Source organism: Bubalus kerabau, chromosome 4 (genome assembly GCF_029407905.1).
Source record: "Bubalus kerabau isolate K-KA32 ecotype Philippines breed swamp buffalo chromosome 4, PCC_UOA_SB_1v2, whole genome shotgun sequence".
In the NCBI taxonomy this organism is placed as follows: Eukaryota; Metazoa; Chordata; class Mammalia; order Artiodactyla; family Bovidae; genus Bubalus; species Bubalus kerabau.
In genome coordinates, this window is record NC_073627.1 from 119,236,854 (window position 1) to 119,251,555 (window position 14,702).

Here is a 14,702-nt window from a genome sequence, read left to right on the forward strand (position 1 = left end):
TCCAGCCTAGTTCCAGTAAGTACCTATGCCTTTAAAATCACAGGACCACAGACACTAAATCTGAAATACTATTGCTTGTTAGAGTTAAAGGCATTTTAAGGAGTATTTGGCTTCATTGAAGGAGGAACTTGGGCACCAGGGAAATGGATTGGGGCCAGGAAATACATACCTAATAATAATAGCTACAATTTATCTTCTGCTACCATGTCCCCAGCACCTATTATTTCACTTTAATCTTTACCTGTGAGGTAAGTATTTTTTATCCTTCAAAGAGTTTAAGTGAATTGACCAACATCACACATCAGGTATATTCTTTATCTTAGCCTTCTCAAGAACAGGGAAATTTTGTTGTTCATTATATCTTTGAAATGTAAAACAATGCTTGGCATGTAGTAGGTGCTCAAATATTTACTGAGTGAAGGAATAAACAAAAGAATGTAATAATCAAAGTGAAAAGGGTAGGATTAAAACGTGGGTGTTTCAGACCTTACTGTCTATTGTCTTACTCTGTCTTTACCACATTCCGTAGCATCCTCACAGGGTAGGAATGGATGTCTTTCCAGCATATTGGGTTTTGTGCTGAAGGCTCCCTCCTCTGGGCTCCTCTCCCAGTGGGTGAGGCTGTTGAGGCCAGTGGACAGTAGCTTGTGCCTGCCGACTCTGACTTTGATTTTGTCTAGGGCATCCTCTGGGTATTCTGTCCTGGAAAGCCTTGTGTTGCCACCTCTGAGTCTTCTAGTGTAGAGAAGACAGTAAATTGGGCATTGTGGCACAGGGAAACAAGCTGGGTGGTGAGAGTGAATAGAAGAAAATATAAAGACTCAGCCCCAAACTGAGGGGAACCCACAGATCACACAAACTTTTGAAATGACATGAACACACAGATTTCCTTTTTATTGTGCAACTGCTGTTTGTCAGCACTTCTCTCCACTTGCTGAGAACTAGTGGGTGGGAGGACAAGGGCAAATCGTACAGAGCAAATGAAGACGTTAACTCTCAGATGGCCTGAATTACTCTCTTGTCAAAGCAGAAGATGGGAACTTCCCTGGTGGTCCAGTAGCTAGGGCTCCACAGTCCCAATGCAGGTGCTGCTGCTGCTGCTGCTAAGTTGCTTCAGTCGTGTCCAACTCTGTGCGACCCCATAGACGGCAGCCCACCAGGCTCCCCCGTCCCTGGGATTCTCCAGGCAAGAACACTGGAGTGGGTTGCCATTTCCTTCTCCAATGCAGGAAAGTGAAAAGTGAAAGGGAAGTCGCTCAGTCATGTCCGACTCTTAGCGACCCCATGGACTACAGCCTACCAGGCTCCTCCATCCATGAGATTTTCCAGGCAAGAGTACTGGAGTGGGGTGCCATTGTGGCCCAGGTTCAATTCCTGGTCAGGGAACTAGATCCCACATGCTGTAGCTAAGTCCTGGTGTGGCCAAATAAATAAATAAAGATAAAATTAAATACATATATATATATATATATTTTAAAAAGCAGATATAATACTACTAACAGCAATCCTTGTAGTTGGAAGAGATAATATTATTTGTGTTGTTGATAGGATTGGGAAAGGCAAAGAACCACGGTGTCTACTTCTTGTTTGCGACTTCTGAACCCAGTCAGGCAACTTTTTAGTCCTTTGTGGCATGTGGGATCTTAGTTCCCTAACCAGGGATCGCACCTTAGTTCCCCTGCAATGGAAGCTTGGAGTCTTAACAGGACCACCAGTGAAGTCTCAGGTCCTCTGTTTAGAATTCCATGGAGCAGAATGTGCAGATTTCTTGAAATTGGCTGAGCTTCTCTTTCTTAAGGCAAAACATAAAGGTGAAGTGGAAGAGAAAGTGTGGCAGAGTAGAGAGTGTCAGAGCCCAAGGGGGCTTGGGATTGTGACTTGGGCAATGCTATCACAGCTGTAAAGGAACAATCAAAGATCTGGATGTAGGTTGTGTAAAAAAGAAAACAGAAACAGCTGCCTGATGAAATGGAAAGTAAATAAGCTTTGGTGAAACAGAGAGCTGTGTTTGAATTTCTACTTTATTAAGTACTGGTTTTTTAATTTAGAGTAAATGCCTTCATCCCTGAGCAGAACTCCTAACTGCCAATTTGGTACCTCAGAAAACCGGTGTAAATGGGTCTCCATTGCTGTTGTCATTGATGTGTGGCTCGTTGGTGGATTTGACTAATAATACACCTTCATTCTAGCTTCCTATTTTCAAGAGTTATTCTTACTTAATATATGTTCTACTCTCGTGTTCCCTGCTGCTGAAGCAATGTGGATGATGACAAAGAAGCATATGAACTAGTTTTTAGTGGCACGATTATTATTTAAAATGTTTCTCCTTCTAATTCTGATTGTCCAGAATTAGACTGCTTTAGTCACCCTTCTTGCATTACTTATTTTCCTCTGATACTCAACTTCTTCTGTATCATGGAGGATATCCTTTATCTTGCTTGATAGGCATTAGGTTCTAAATAAACGACTATAATAATGATGATAATTCTAACAGGGATTCTGTGAGACTGAAGTCCTTCAAAAGCAGAACTTACTAACCTACTTACAGAAGGGACAGGTGCTGCTGATTGCTGTATAGCAGAGAGAGCTTTCTTGAACAACAAAATTGAAAATAGGATTGCCTTCCATAACCAATTCAGTGGTGTTGGAAAGTTTTACTGCTTTCTGGACAATTTCCTTTTTCTTTTGGATATAGCAAGTTTTCACCCCCAAACACAGTAGCTATAGAGTCTATAAGAACTACTAATTTGATGTTATGGTTTTGGGCAAAGCCATGCTCACCAATTCACTTGACATAACAGTTTCTACTAAGAGAACATTATTGTGTACCATGTGTGAACAAACTCATATATTCTGCTTTGCATATGTGAGATGGGCAAGAAGGATGAATGGGGAGCATCTTCTTAGACTCTTCATGCCTGTTATGCATGTATATTATTAGCATATGTTTCAAAGCAGTCTCTAAATTGTTTTTCCATGTTACAATCTTAAGTGCATTTGAGTGTAAGATATCTATAAGCCACAGAAGTTGAAACAGGGTAAAAAAACACAAAACATACATCCCAAAGGATGTTTCCCATTTACCTTCTTCTACCACCCACCATCCATTCTCAAGACTGTTTTTCCTCTGTTGATGACTAGTTTACGTTTTCACTAGTTTACGTTTTATGGTTAGTCTTTATTTACTTTCAACTTATCCTCTGTTATTTAAAGTTATCTCCAATTGTTTATTTTCTGTATTTGGAAATCACTTATGTATCTTGCTTGGGTTATTTGAGCTAGAATACATCATAATTCTTCTCATTAAAATTCATGGAAATTTTTTTTTTTCATATAATAGCTTTGAGAGCATCAGGGTTTACAGGATGAGTTAAATTTATGAGGTGAAGAATAGATTGGAGAGTTAAGCAAAAAGATTTGTATTCTGTATTGATATGTTCTAGCAACTCTTAAGTACTGAAAGCTTTTGTAAAGGGAGAGGAGAAAAAGACCATATAGTAGTTACTTGAGTTTTTGACAAGACATAATATTACGTGATAATCTTAGACAAGGGCAAAAATACTCTTTTGGTTTTCCTCCTACCTAATTCATGCTCCATTCTTTCTCAATCTCTTGTATTGTTTCTTCTTGATTTTCTTGACCTCTAAATGTGAGGGTTTCCAGATATTGATATGCTGCTGCTGCTAAGTCGCTTCAGTTGTGTCCGACTGTGTGCAACCCCATAGACGGCAGCCCACCAGGCTCCCCCGTCCCTGGGATTCTCCAGGCAAGAACACTGGAGTGGGTTGCCATTTCCTTCTCCAATGCATGAAAGTGAAAAGTGAAAGTGAAGTCGCTCAGTCGTGTCTGATTCTTGGTGACCCCATGGACTGCAGCCTACCAGGCTCCTCTGTCCATGGGATTTCCCAGGCAAGAGTGGAGTGGGGTGCCATTGCCTTCTCCGAGTGATATGCTGGTAAATGTTTAATATCTGACTCTATGGGGGAAAAAAAGCCCTGATGTGTGGTGTTTGCCAATTTTCATGATGCAAATATCTCCATGATGGCTGATTTCAGGCTGTTTGCATCATGTTACGGAATGAGGATCTGGGAAGAGATGAGCTTAATCAACTCTCACCAGCAGCTCACCCCTAGCTCTAGAATTTAATCAAACTTTGTTTTTTTGGTAGTCATCTCCTAGGTGATCTCCTCACATTCCATGTCTTTAAATGCCACCCCCATGCTGATGAATCCTAAATTAGATCTTATGCCCAGTTTATCCATTTGCACATATTCATATCCAACTGCCAACTTGACATCTTCATTTGGATGTCTAATAGGCATGTGAAGTTTAACAAGAATAAAACAGTACATTTGATTTCATCCCCACTTCCTTCACATCGTCTACCATCTCAGTACATGGCATCATCATTCACCTGGTCACTCAGTTCTAAACCCTCAGAATCATTCCTAACTCTTTCTCTCTCTTATACCTCACATGCAACTCATTGGCAAGGCTAATTAGCTATGTTTTTAAAATTCTTTCCAGATCACACTGTTGTGCGTTCATCTCCAATCCCTGCCCTGTTACATAAGCTTGATTTCTCTCTATGGTGGCATCCTTGCCTCCACTCTATTCCTCTGCAGTCGGTTCTCTACATGCAGCCAGAGTAAGTCTTTATGATAGAAATCATATTCGGTCATTCCCTTGCTTAACCCCCCCCCTCCAATTAGCCAATCATATTGGGAATAAAATTCAAACCCTGCCACCTCCCATGAGGCTTTCCTGCTTCCTCTAGCCCTTACTATCTCTCCAGTCTCAGCTCTCTTGACTCTGCCTTTTGCTTGGGCTCTCTAGCTGCACTGGTCTGCTTGCTCTTGTGAACACACCAAGTTTGTTCCAGCTCCAGATATTCTCATTTCTGTACCCTCTGTGTGGAAATCTCTCCCCGAAGCCCTGTCCCATATCTTCACATAGTCCACTTCATTTAGAGTCTTACTCACATGTTACCTCATAAGTGAAGACTTCCTTGACTACCACATCACAAAGAGTCCCTTTCAATCCCGTCTACCAACCCTGTAACCTCTCTATCTTCTTTCCATATTTGTTTTCCTTTAGGGCACTATCACTATCTCATTTACATTACTTACAGATTTGTTTCCATGAAAGCTAGATTTGTCTTTTTTGTGCTGTATTTCCAGCACTATGAAGGTGGCATGCACACAGTAGGTGCTTAATGAATACTAGATGAATGAATAGATGCAATGAGAAATGAAGCCATCTATTTCCACACAGCTTACTGTCTGTATCAGGGGTTGAAGACTTTTCCCATAAAGAGCCAAACAGTAACTATTCCAGACTTGATGGCCGTACAATCTACATCACAGTATTTGAACTGTGTTTGTAGTGTGAAAACAGCCACAGGCAGTACTTAAAGGAATGAACATGGCTGTATTCCAATAAAATGTTATTTTCAAAAACAGGTCACAGACCAGATTTGATCTAGATGACCGTGGCTATAAAATTCTGCTATCTTCATTAACGTGACCTTGCTATTCCACTGTCTTCATCACCATGACTTTTCTATTCCAGGAAATTCTTGCTCAAGATAATAGCTCAAGATAATAAAAGTTGCAAATAGCTTTGGAAAGACTCAATTGAGTTAACATTCAACTGCTGAGCTTTTCATTGAATAGCATCATACGCTGGTTTTCTAAGACTCTTCAAAATGTATTGCAAAACCCTCACATTGCTGTGTCTCTCAGTCCTAAACTATTGTATCACAATCCTGCATTGAAAGACCTGCCTTCAGTCGGACCTCAACACCTCATAAATATTCAGTATTTTAACTTGATTCTCCCAACCCAGAGATGCTGCTAAGACTCTATCAAGGTGACAGTCTTCCTGAATACAGTAAAAAATGACTTCACAGCTATTTGCTGGCATTTCCAAGGAGTAGTCATAATGAAATATAATCAGAGGAGGTTATTATATTATTTCTGCGATCATAATTTCTTAGCCCCAAATTAAAGGACATATTCATTCATTCAGTCATTCAATAAATATGTATCAAGATCTTATTACACATCTGCCTTCATACCAGCCATTCCTGATATGAGTGTATAAATACAAATCAGAAAACTGTGCTCTGTGTAAATATGATAGAAAAAGATAATCTTTTCCTCTACTGATTTGATGCCTTTCATGCTTACATTTTTGAAATTTAGAAAGTTGTGTCACCAGGGATTTTGACAGAGAAAGAAAATTTTGCCCATTAAAAATGAGGACTTCTTGGTTTGCCCTCAGCTTTTTATGTCTCTTTTTATTCAGTCTCATGAGTTCACTCATCCAGGAGTCTGCAACTCACAGTGCATATGGCCAAAAGTTTTCTGGAGGGATGCCAAGCACGGCTGAAGCATCAACTTTCTGACTACTTGGGGGAAAAGTGGCCTCCATTGCCATCATCGTTCATAAGAACTCTGGAATTTATTTCACAAAGAGCTCATTGAGAGCTGACAGACCTGCTTCAGCCATTCCTTTACTCCCATGGAGAAAGCATCAGAAAAATCAGCTGACAGGCTTGTGCCAATTCTGCACAGGCATTGTTGGAGAGTCTGGGCCTTGTGGGTAATTGGTGGGCCTGGCTGCCCTGATGGGCGGAGGTGTCAGAGAAGCCCGGGGAGCAGCCCAAGACTCAGAGTCAGGGCCTGACTCTGCCAACTGAGACCAGTCACTGAGCCACCCAGAGCCTCTATGTCCTCATCTTGGAAAGGCAAATGGGAAAAAAAAGTAGCACATCACAGGAAGCTGTTGTTCATCAGCTGAGAGAGTGGAGCTGAGATTGTTGTATAAACCCGACTCTCCTCACAAATGCCCATCCTTATTATTTCATTAAGGCAGTGGTTAGAGCTGGCATTTTAGTAAGTCTACAAAATCTGCCTCCCCCCATAAGTGTCTTCCTTGCAGTGCCAGAATTTCTGTGAACAGAAAAGCAATCATTTTTTGTTCTCTTCTTGTTTAGACTTTTTGAAAATGCAGGCACCTTCCAGAAGGCATAATACATCAAAGCAACCCAGACTGAAACACATGGGGCTTCTCGAATGTTTTCTTTCTCTCAGAAGGGATCAGATAGCTACGGATAGATAACGAAGACAGAGATTACTAAAAAGTCGGGAAAAGTCGTTTAAAAGGAGGAATAACCTGTTGACTAACAGAATTGTAATTGCCTTGCAGATTATGAGCACCAGTGGTTTTTGAGATGAAATGTTAGGTTCCTTTTACATAAAACAGAAAAACAAAAAAAAGCTAGGGTGGGAGTTTCACACATTATCACAGCCTCTTGTGCATGCCTCCACAACCCTCAAAGGCCCTCCAGAGTTCCAAGGCTGTGAGGAGCAGAATTGGAAAACCTCTGCTCCTTGGCTTCCACTTTGTCTAGCAGAGGCCAGTGCCTCCCAGAAGAGAGATGGACATACAGCCATCCTCCTAATGTAGGGCTCAGGGGCTGTACCTAAACACAAAATAATAATGATGAACATTTGATGTCTTACTGTATGCCAGGCTTTTACCTTAATTGTGCAATTTAATTTCTAAAACAACCTTGAGCACCAGATACTCTTTTCCTTCCAGTTTTACAGATAAGGAAATGGAGGCTTAGTATGAAACAGTAAGAACTCAGACTGAGGCATGTGTGACTCTAGGGCTGATGTTCTTTTTTTTTTTTTTTTAGGGCTGATGTTCTGCACTACATAGAACTCCATATTTCCTCCCATCATATTGTTTCCCTGAAGAATATTTGTGTCTTTTTCTGACCCTTGTCACCGCAAATGTCATCTAGAATGTCTATAGATTCTAGACGTGATTTCAATAGAGATTTGTCTGCAACACATGATGAACACATGATGTCTTCAGTCTGGATTTATGTTTTGGAAGGAGAGAGAGTTTGACTCAAAATAGAAAGTTCTTTTTTGGGTGTAACAAGTAAGTGAGTCTACAGTCTTAGGCACAAGCTGAGGTTCTATTTTCCTCACATTTTGCCAACTTTGGGTCATTATTTTCTTTCTTTTCAAGTTTAGCATAAGCTTACTGAATAAAAGAAGAGGGGAAAAGTTGACATATTGCAGCAAACAAAATACCCAACCTTAAAATCTAAAATTCAGAGGGGAGAATCACTCTGCAAAGCAAAATAACATTAGGTTCATTAAAAACAACCCCCAAACTTAGCTCATCATGGAAACTTTTAGGTGATCTCTAGCAGAGAGAAAGAGAAAGAAACCAAATGAATAAGGACATTCTTCTTTTAGTTTAAACAGCGTCAGACAGAAGTGAAAAAATATTTGATTCTCTTACTGGCAAGAACAGATAACCATTTTCATATTAGTCACCAGCAAAATCATCATTCACTTGGTTCTGACAGCTATGGAATTATAAAAATAATAGTATTTTAGAGCTCTGAAAATTCTGCCCAAGGATGAACCAACCTCTCTTAGAGATAGGAAGATGGAAAAATGGAGCAACTGACAGCCAAGCAGTGCACTCTGGTTTTAATGGGTTATTTGTCTCATTCCTGTCCATTTGCAAGAGCTCTTTGTATGGTAGAAACCTTAATACCTGGCATTGGCATTACTCATTTCTTTGAACCATATTTTTTGTCAGTTGGTTTTTACCTGACACATTTTCCAGATTTGAGTTTTTCATTTATTTATGTTTAAGTATGTCTGAATCTTTAAAAATATGTTTTGGGATTCCAGTCCCAGTTGAGATATTCCTCATCTCTACATGGTATATGCCCTACGTTTTCTTGTAGTATTTTTTTTGTTTTTAGTTTGCATTTAAGCCTTCCTTCTTTATGTACTTTATACAATTTTGTATTTAATTTTGTTGTGTTAATAAGTTTGGGGTCTCTTCCAAGGCAGTTTTTAGTCATAATGATGATGGTGAGCATCCCTATGTAGTTTCTGTTTAATTGAAATGGTTTTAGCATTTTGCACATTAGGATATTATCTGCCATCAGTTTGATAAATAACCTTTGCATATTAACTAATTTCTTTAATTCTTATTTTACTCATGGGAATGGCTGCCACTTTACTAAATACATTTTAAACATCTAAAAATATGATCATATGGTTTTCTGCCTTCAAAAGACTGATATAATAGATTGTGTTTAAACTTCCTGTTACTGAACCACCCTTGACTTCGTGGAAGAAGTCATGATCTGGTTTTTGTTTGTTTTTTGGTATATGACTTATTCTACCTGTTAATGTTTTATTTAGATTTTGCAAATCTATACTTGAAGTTTTCTTTAATTTTTAGTTTTATCTTTATCAGCTTTAAGTTTATTTTGACTTTATAAAATGAATTGGAGTCTTTGTATCCTTTTCTATGGCTCAGAGTAGTTTAAATAAAATTAATATTTACTTTAAGGATTAGATAAAATTCAGTTAGAAATTCTTGCCTGGTAAGTTTTTAAACATTTGTATTTCCCTTCTCTTTCCCACCCAACTTCAAGTACCTAGATTTTTCTGATATAATTTAGTGTTTTAATTTTATGTTGTCATTTGAATTATTCTTATGAATCTTTTAAATCTTTCAAGAGCCCTCATTTGAACTTACCTATCTCTACTCAAGAGTCTTTCTATCTATTCGATACATGTGTATACATACATGTATAAAAACGCATTGCTTACCAGTTACTCTTCTTTTTTTATTAGTATCTTTTCCCATATTAAGATTTATATTCTGGTTTATTTGATGTTTGTTTAGTCTTTTTCTGAGTATTTTCCTCAGAGCACCTCAGAGGTATGCTGATGTGCTCTCTGAAAGCTTGCCCGTCCTTCCTCGTATATATTTCCTTTCACTCGCACAGACTGATGAGCTAATGCCTGGGTATGGAATTTCTCTCTGTTCTATATAATGATACTTTCCTGTTTTCTGGCTTTCAGCTTTGTGGTCTAATATGATACCTGTTGTGATTATTTTCCCAGGGTAGGTAATGTGTTCATTCTACCTGGAAGCTTGCAAAATCTTCTCCTTATCCTTAGAATTCAAGACTTTCATTGAAATTTGGCTAAAATGTGTCTTTTCTCACAATACTGCCTTTCTTTAATGACTAATGATGTTAAACATCTCTTCATACATATATTGACCATTTGTATGTCTTTGGAGAAATGCTTATTCAAGTGGTATATTTTTAATTGGGTTATTTGCCTTTTTATTGTGGCTATTGTGTGCTGTATGCGTGTGTTAGATATTTGAACCCATGACTTTCTAGTGTTTTCTGGATTTCTTTTTTCATCAGTATTCACATTAGCAACAGTAATGATCACATCACATCAACAAACAATGAGGTCCACATTGATCATGGTTAATGATGTTCACCAAAGGAATATGTTCTTTATGTTTCATCAGGAATTGGAAAATGTACCTTATGACCTTAATATACAATGGCAATGAGATGTTTGGGGCTGAGTGAAAGAATGAAAAAATCCCCAAAACTCTGAATTACATTTTTAATGAATCCATAGACTATAAGGAAGTGAGACTTTGAAGTAAGTTGTCCAGTTAAGAATCTATGATCAGTACAATAACCTAGGTGAATGGTGAACATTTTGGGGTCATGGGGATAATGGTGAATTGTAAGTGAACAAATAGAATGAAGAGAATTTGCCATTAGATTGACTGTGGTAAAGAGAAAAAGGAATATAGGAAAACTCTAAGGTCATTATCCTCAGAAATTGGATGAATTGAATCATTTACTGATATTAAGATGACTGCAGGAGACATAGTTTGAGAGTAAAATTAAGGGTTCTACTTTTAACATGGTAAATGTGAAATTTCTTTTAACTGTCCTAATTGGAATATTGAGTAAGCAGTTGGATCTCTCTGCTGAAATTCAAAGGAAAAGTGTTGGCTGGTAATAAGAAATTTGGGAATTATTAGCAGATAGATAGTACTTAAAATCATGATACTGTGTGTACATATATATATATATACGTACACACAGTACATACACAGTGGAATATTATTCAGCATTTAAAAAGATGGAAGTTTTGTCGTTCGTAACAACAGAGATGAACATAGAGGGCATTGTGCTAAGTGAAGCGAGCCAGACAGTGAAAGACAAATGCTATATGGTATCACTTATATGTGGAATCTAAAAAAAAAGTTGGACTTACAGAAACGGAAAGTACAAAGTAGTTTCCAGGGACTTGGGGGTAGAGGAAATAGGAAGAGGTTGGTAAAAGGGTAGAAACTTTTAGCTATAAGATGAATAAGGTCTGAGGAACTATGTGCTATGGTGGCCATAGCTGATAACACCATATTGTGTAACTGAGATTTGCTAAGAGCAGAAGTTAAATGTTCTCACACAGAAAAGTAAATACATGAAGTGATTGATGTGTTAATTAACTCAAGGGAGGGAATCTTTTCACAATGTACGGGTGTACATTCAGTCAAATCACCACAATGTACACTTTAAATATCTTACAATGTTGTGGATTATACCTCAATAAAACTGAAAAAAAAAAACTCATGATACTGAATGAGGTTACCTAAGGAATGAGTGCTGTATAGATAAGAAGAGATTTAAGGCTGGAAAATGAGAATGAAAAAGCAAAGGAGGCTGAGAGAAGGCAGTCTGTGAGATGTGAGGAGAGCTGAGAGAGATGGGTGACCTAAAGCCCAGTGAAGACAGCACCTCCAGAAGGAGGGAATGCTCAGTTTGGTCCCGGGCAGCTGAGATGGAGTAAGTTGAATTGGAGAAGGGACCATTGGATTTGCTGATATGGAAGTCGCTGGTGGAGCTGATGAAAACTGTTTGGCTGCAGGGGTGGTGATGAAAGCTTGGCTGGTGTTGATTCAAGAGAGAAGTGAATAAGGGATTAAGCATTTTTCCTATTATTATTATCGGCACTTCAAATAAAAAGGTTGTTATATTTCTTAATACTGAAACCTAATCATACCCTGGTAGGTAACTTCTGCTAATTTAAATTTAACAACTACAAATAAAACAAACAAATAAACCAGCTATTGAAGACACCCACAAACACACTTCACAGAACCAAGTACAAGACAATACTGTGATCCTCTGAGATTCCTTTTGAAATATTTGTGTAGAAAAGTGGGCAGTTTTAGTGGGAAGGACAGCAGAGAAATGGGGCAGTGACATGAGGAAGTGAATGGAGAATCTTTCTTTTATGGATCGGGGGAATATTACAGCTTAGGCAGGGAAGAGAAAAACTGCAGCAGCAAGATGGAGCCAAGTTCCGGAGCAACACCACTGTGTCGCTGAGAAATCTAGCCACAAGTGGCAGGGCTGACCTCAGTTAAGGAACCCACGTTTCAGCCAGAAAAATCAGAAGAAAGGAAGTGCGTTCGTGTAGCAAGGTGGGGATATTGTGAAGGCCTGGGTGGGGATGTGTTCTTGTGCTTTGTTTGGTTTGGACTCAGCGATGTCCTTCCGCTTGTTTACTGATTTTGTTTGTTCTGAAATTATTTCACTTAGAGAACAGAGTGCTTTGTGTGCAACACTTGAATCTAAGCTCTTTAAACTGTTTTCATATTTAAGATATGATCTTCCTCCTATAGCAGTGCTGTTTCTCTATGTATGTCTCCGGCTTGTTTGTGTCCATCTTCATCTCTCTTACTGTTGGTCTCTTCAGATGGGTTGCATTTTTCTTTGCTGCCTGTTGGGGATGAGCTCTAGTAGTTTGAGTATCCGCAGTTGGATACAGAAAACCTGATCTCTGTTCCATGGTTGTTTCAAGGCAGGCAGGTGCCAGTTCCTGCTGAGGAACCCAGAGGAAACTTCTTTAACCCCTTTCATCTTCTTACATTTGCTCAGACTTGGGAGCAGAGAAAACCCAACCGGTGCATGGCCTGATTTTTCAGCATCTTGTGCCTCAGGATGAATGGACACATTCATGTGGCAAGTTTCAGTCCCCCGCCAGGCTCTGGTCAGGATGCCCTTTCTGATCCTCACCTGGTGCTCTTGCGCTGTGGTCCAGGCAGCTGTCCTCTGATGGTGGTGAGACACCTGCATATATTCCTTCTCCCAGCCCCTAAAAGTTGCTTGCACCTTGTATGCTATAGACTCCTGCAGCCGTTTTGCTGAGGAGGGTCAGAAGGCAGGGAGCTCCCTTATTCCTTCTGTCAGTCATGTCACATTGGGTAGACATTTGGTGATTATTCCCCATGTGCCAAGCACTGTGCCCATTTCTTGCAGTTTGTCCTGCAGAACATTAGCTGGACATTAACAGGGTACTAATAGTTGTGTTATGGGAAAGCTGACTTTATAGTTAGTTGGTTCAAAGAAAAATGAAAGAAGTTAACTGCAGGATGTCTTCTCTAATTTCCAGTACTAATGGGAGCACTGCAACAGCTGGTCACAGTTCTGACCAGTCGCAGTATTTTTTGACCATGAACCCTTTTTTTAAGGTATAGTTAAGAGAATACACCATGGGATGATTGCTGCTGAAACATGCTTCAGAAAATGTGACGTTTAGGGGTGAAACTAGACAAGCACATGTGTATTAAATGCCATTCTCCAGACCAGGCTCTTTATTATGCACTGTGTGTACATGACCTCCCTGTTTCTTGACCTCAGTCCTGCGAGGCAGATAGTGCTAGGACGCTGAAACCCCAAATAATGGCAGAGTTAGGATCTGACCTTGCTCTGTGATACCACCACTTCACCACTTCTCCACCAGCCTTTTGAAAATTGCTCAAAGAACTTTCAAAATCACTTAAGCACAGCTTAGCATTGTAAGTAAACCACTTCAGAAATCTGATCCAGAGAGAGCATATAGTTTCAGGACTGCCATAGAAGAACTGTCTTTTCTGTTGTTTCTTTTCCCAGAATTTAGAGGAGAGGTTCAAAATGTTTCAGAGTCCTTCAGTGTTTTCTTTTGGAACTGTGCCCAAGCAATTCATATTAGGGTAACACTGGCTCCTGTAACAAAGATAAACAAGAATGGGTAATAACTTAAACACAGTAAAATTTCACTTCTCGTTCATTTACAGTCCAGAATGGGGTTTCTGGTCGTCAGAGGAAGGTTTTGCTCTCTGCAGACTTGTAGGACTTCATCAAATGTTGGCTTTGTCATTTTCAAAATATTATGTCTCAAACTACACTGTCGAGATGGTGTACTGCAATCTCAGGGAGCAAAGTGGCACACACAGCTTCCACTCACATTCTGCTTGCTAGAACTCAGTTACAGAACATATCTAACTGCAGGGGTGCAGGGAAATATCCAGCTGTGTGCTCAGAAAACTTATTTTGCAGGACAGCTAATGGACTCTGCCACACCAACCCCTGAAAAAGATATTCATATTTTTTATTAAAAGTATTTATTAGTATTTTATTTAAAAGATATTAATACCACAATTCAAAAGCCTAAGTTCTTCAGCACTCAGCCTTCTTTATAGTCCAATTCTCACATCCATATGTAACTACTGGAAAAACTATAGCTTTGATTATACAGACCTATGTCGGCAAAGTGATGTCTCTGCTTTTTAATACGCTGTCTAGGTTTGTCATAGCTTTCCTTCCAGGGAGCAAGTCTTTTAACCTGATGGCTTCAGTCACCGTCTGCTGTGATTTTGGAGCCCAAGAAAAGAAAATCTGTCACTGCTTCCACTTTTTCCCCTTCTATTTGCCATGAAGTTATGGGACTATGCCATGATCTTAGTTTCTTTAATGTTGAGTTTTAAGCCAGCTTTTTCAC

The 14,702-nt window shown here is 39.2% G+C and overlaps 1 protein-coding gene across 15 annotated transcripts in view; it reads left to right on the forward strand.

The window, feature by feature from the left end:
- The window catches only part of GCNT1 (glucosaminyl (N-acetyl) transferase 1), a 193,721-nt gene that overhangs the window by 101,403 nt on the left and 77,616 nt on the right, over positions 1 to 14,702 (forward strand). The gene's annotated exons all lie outside the window — the stretch shown is intronic.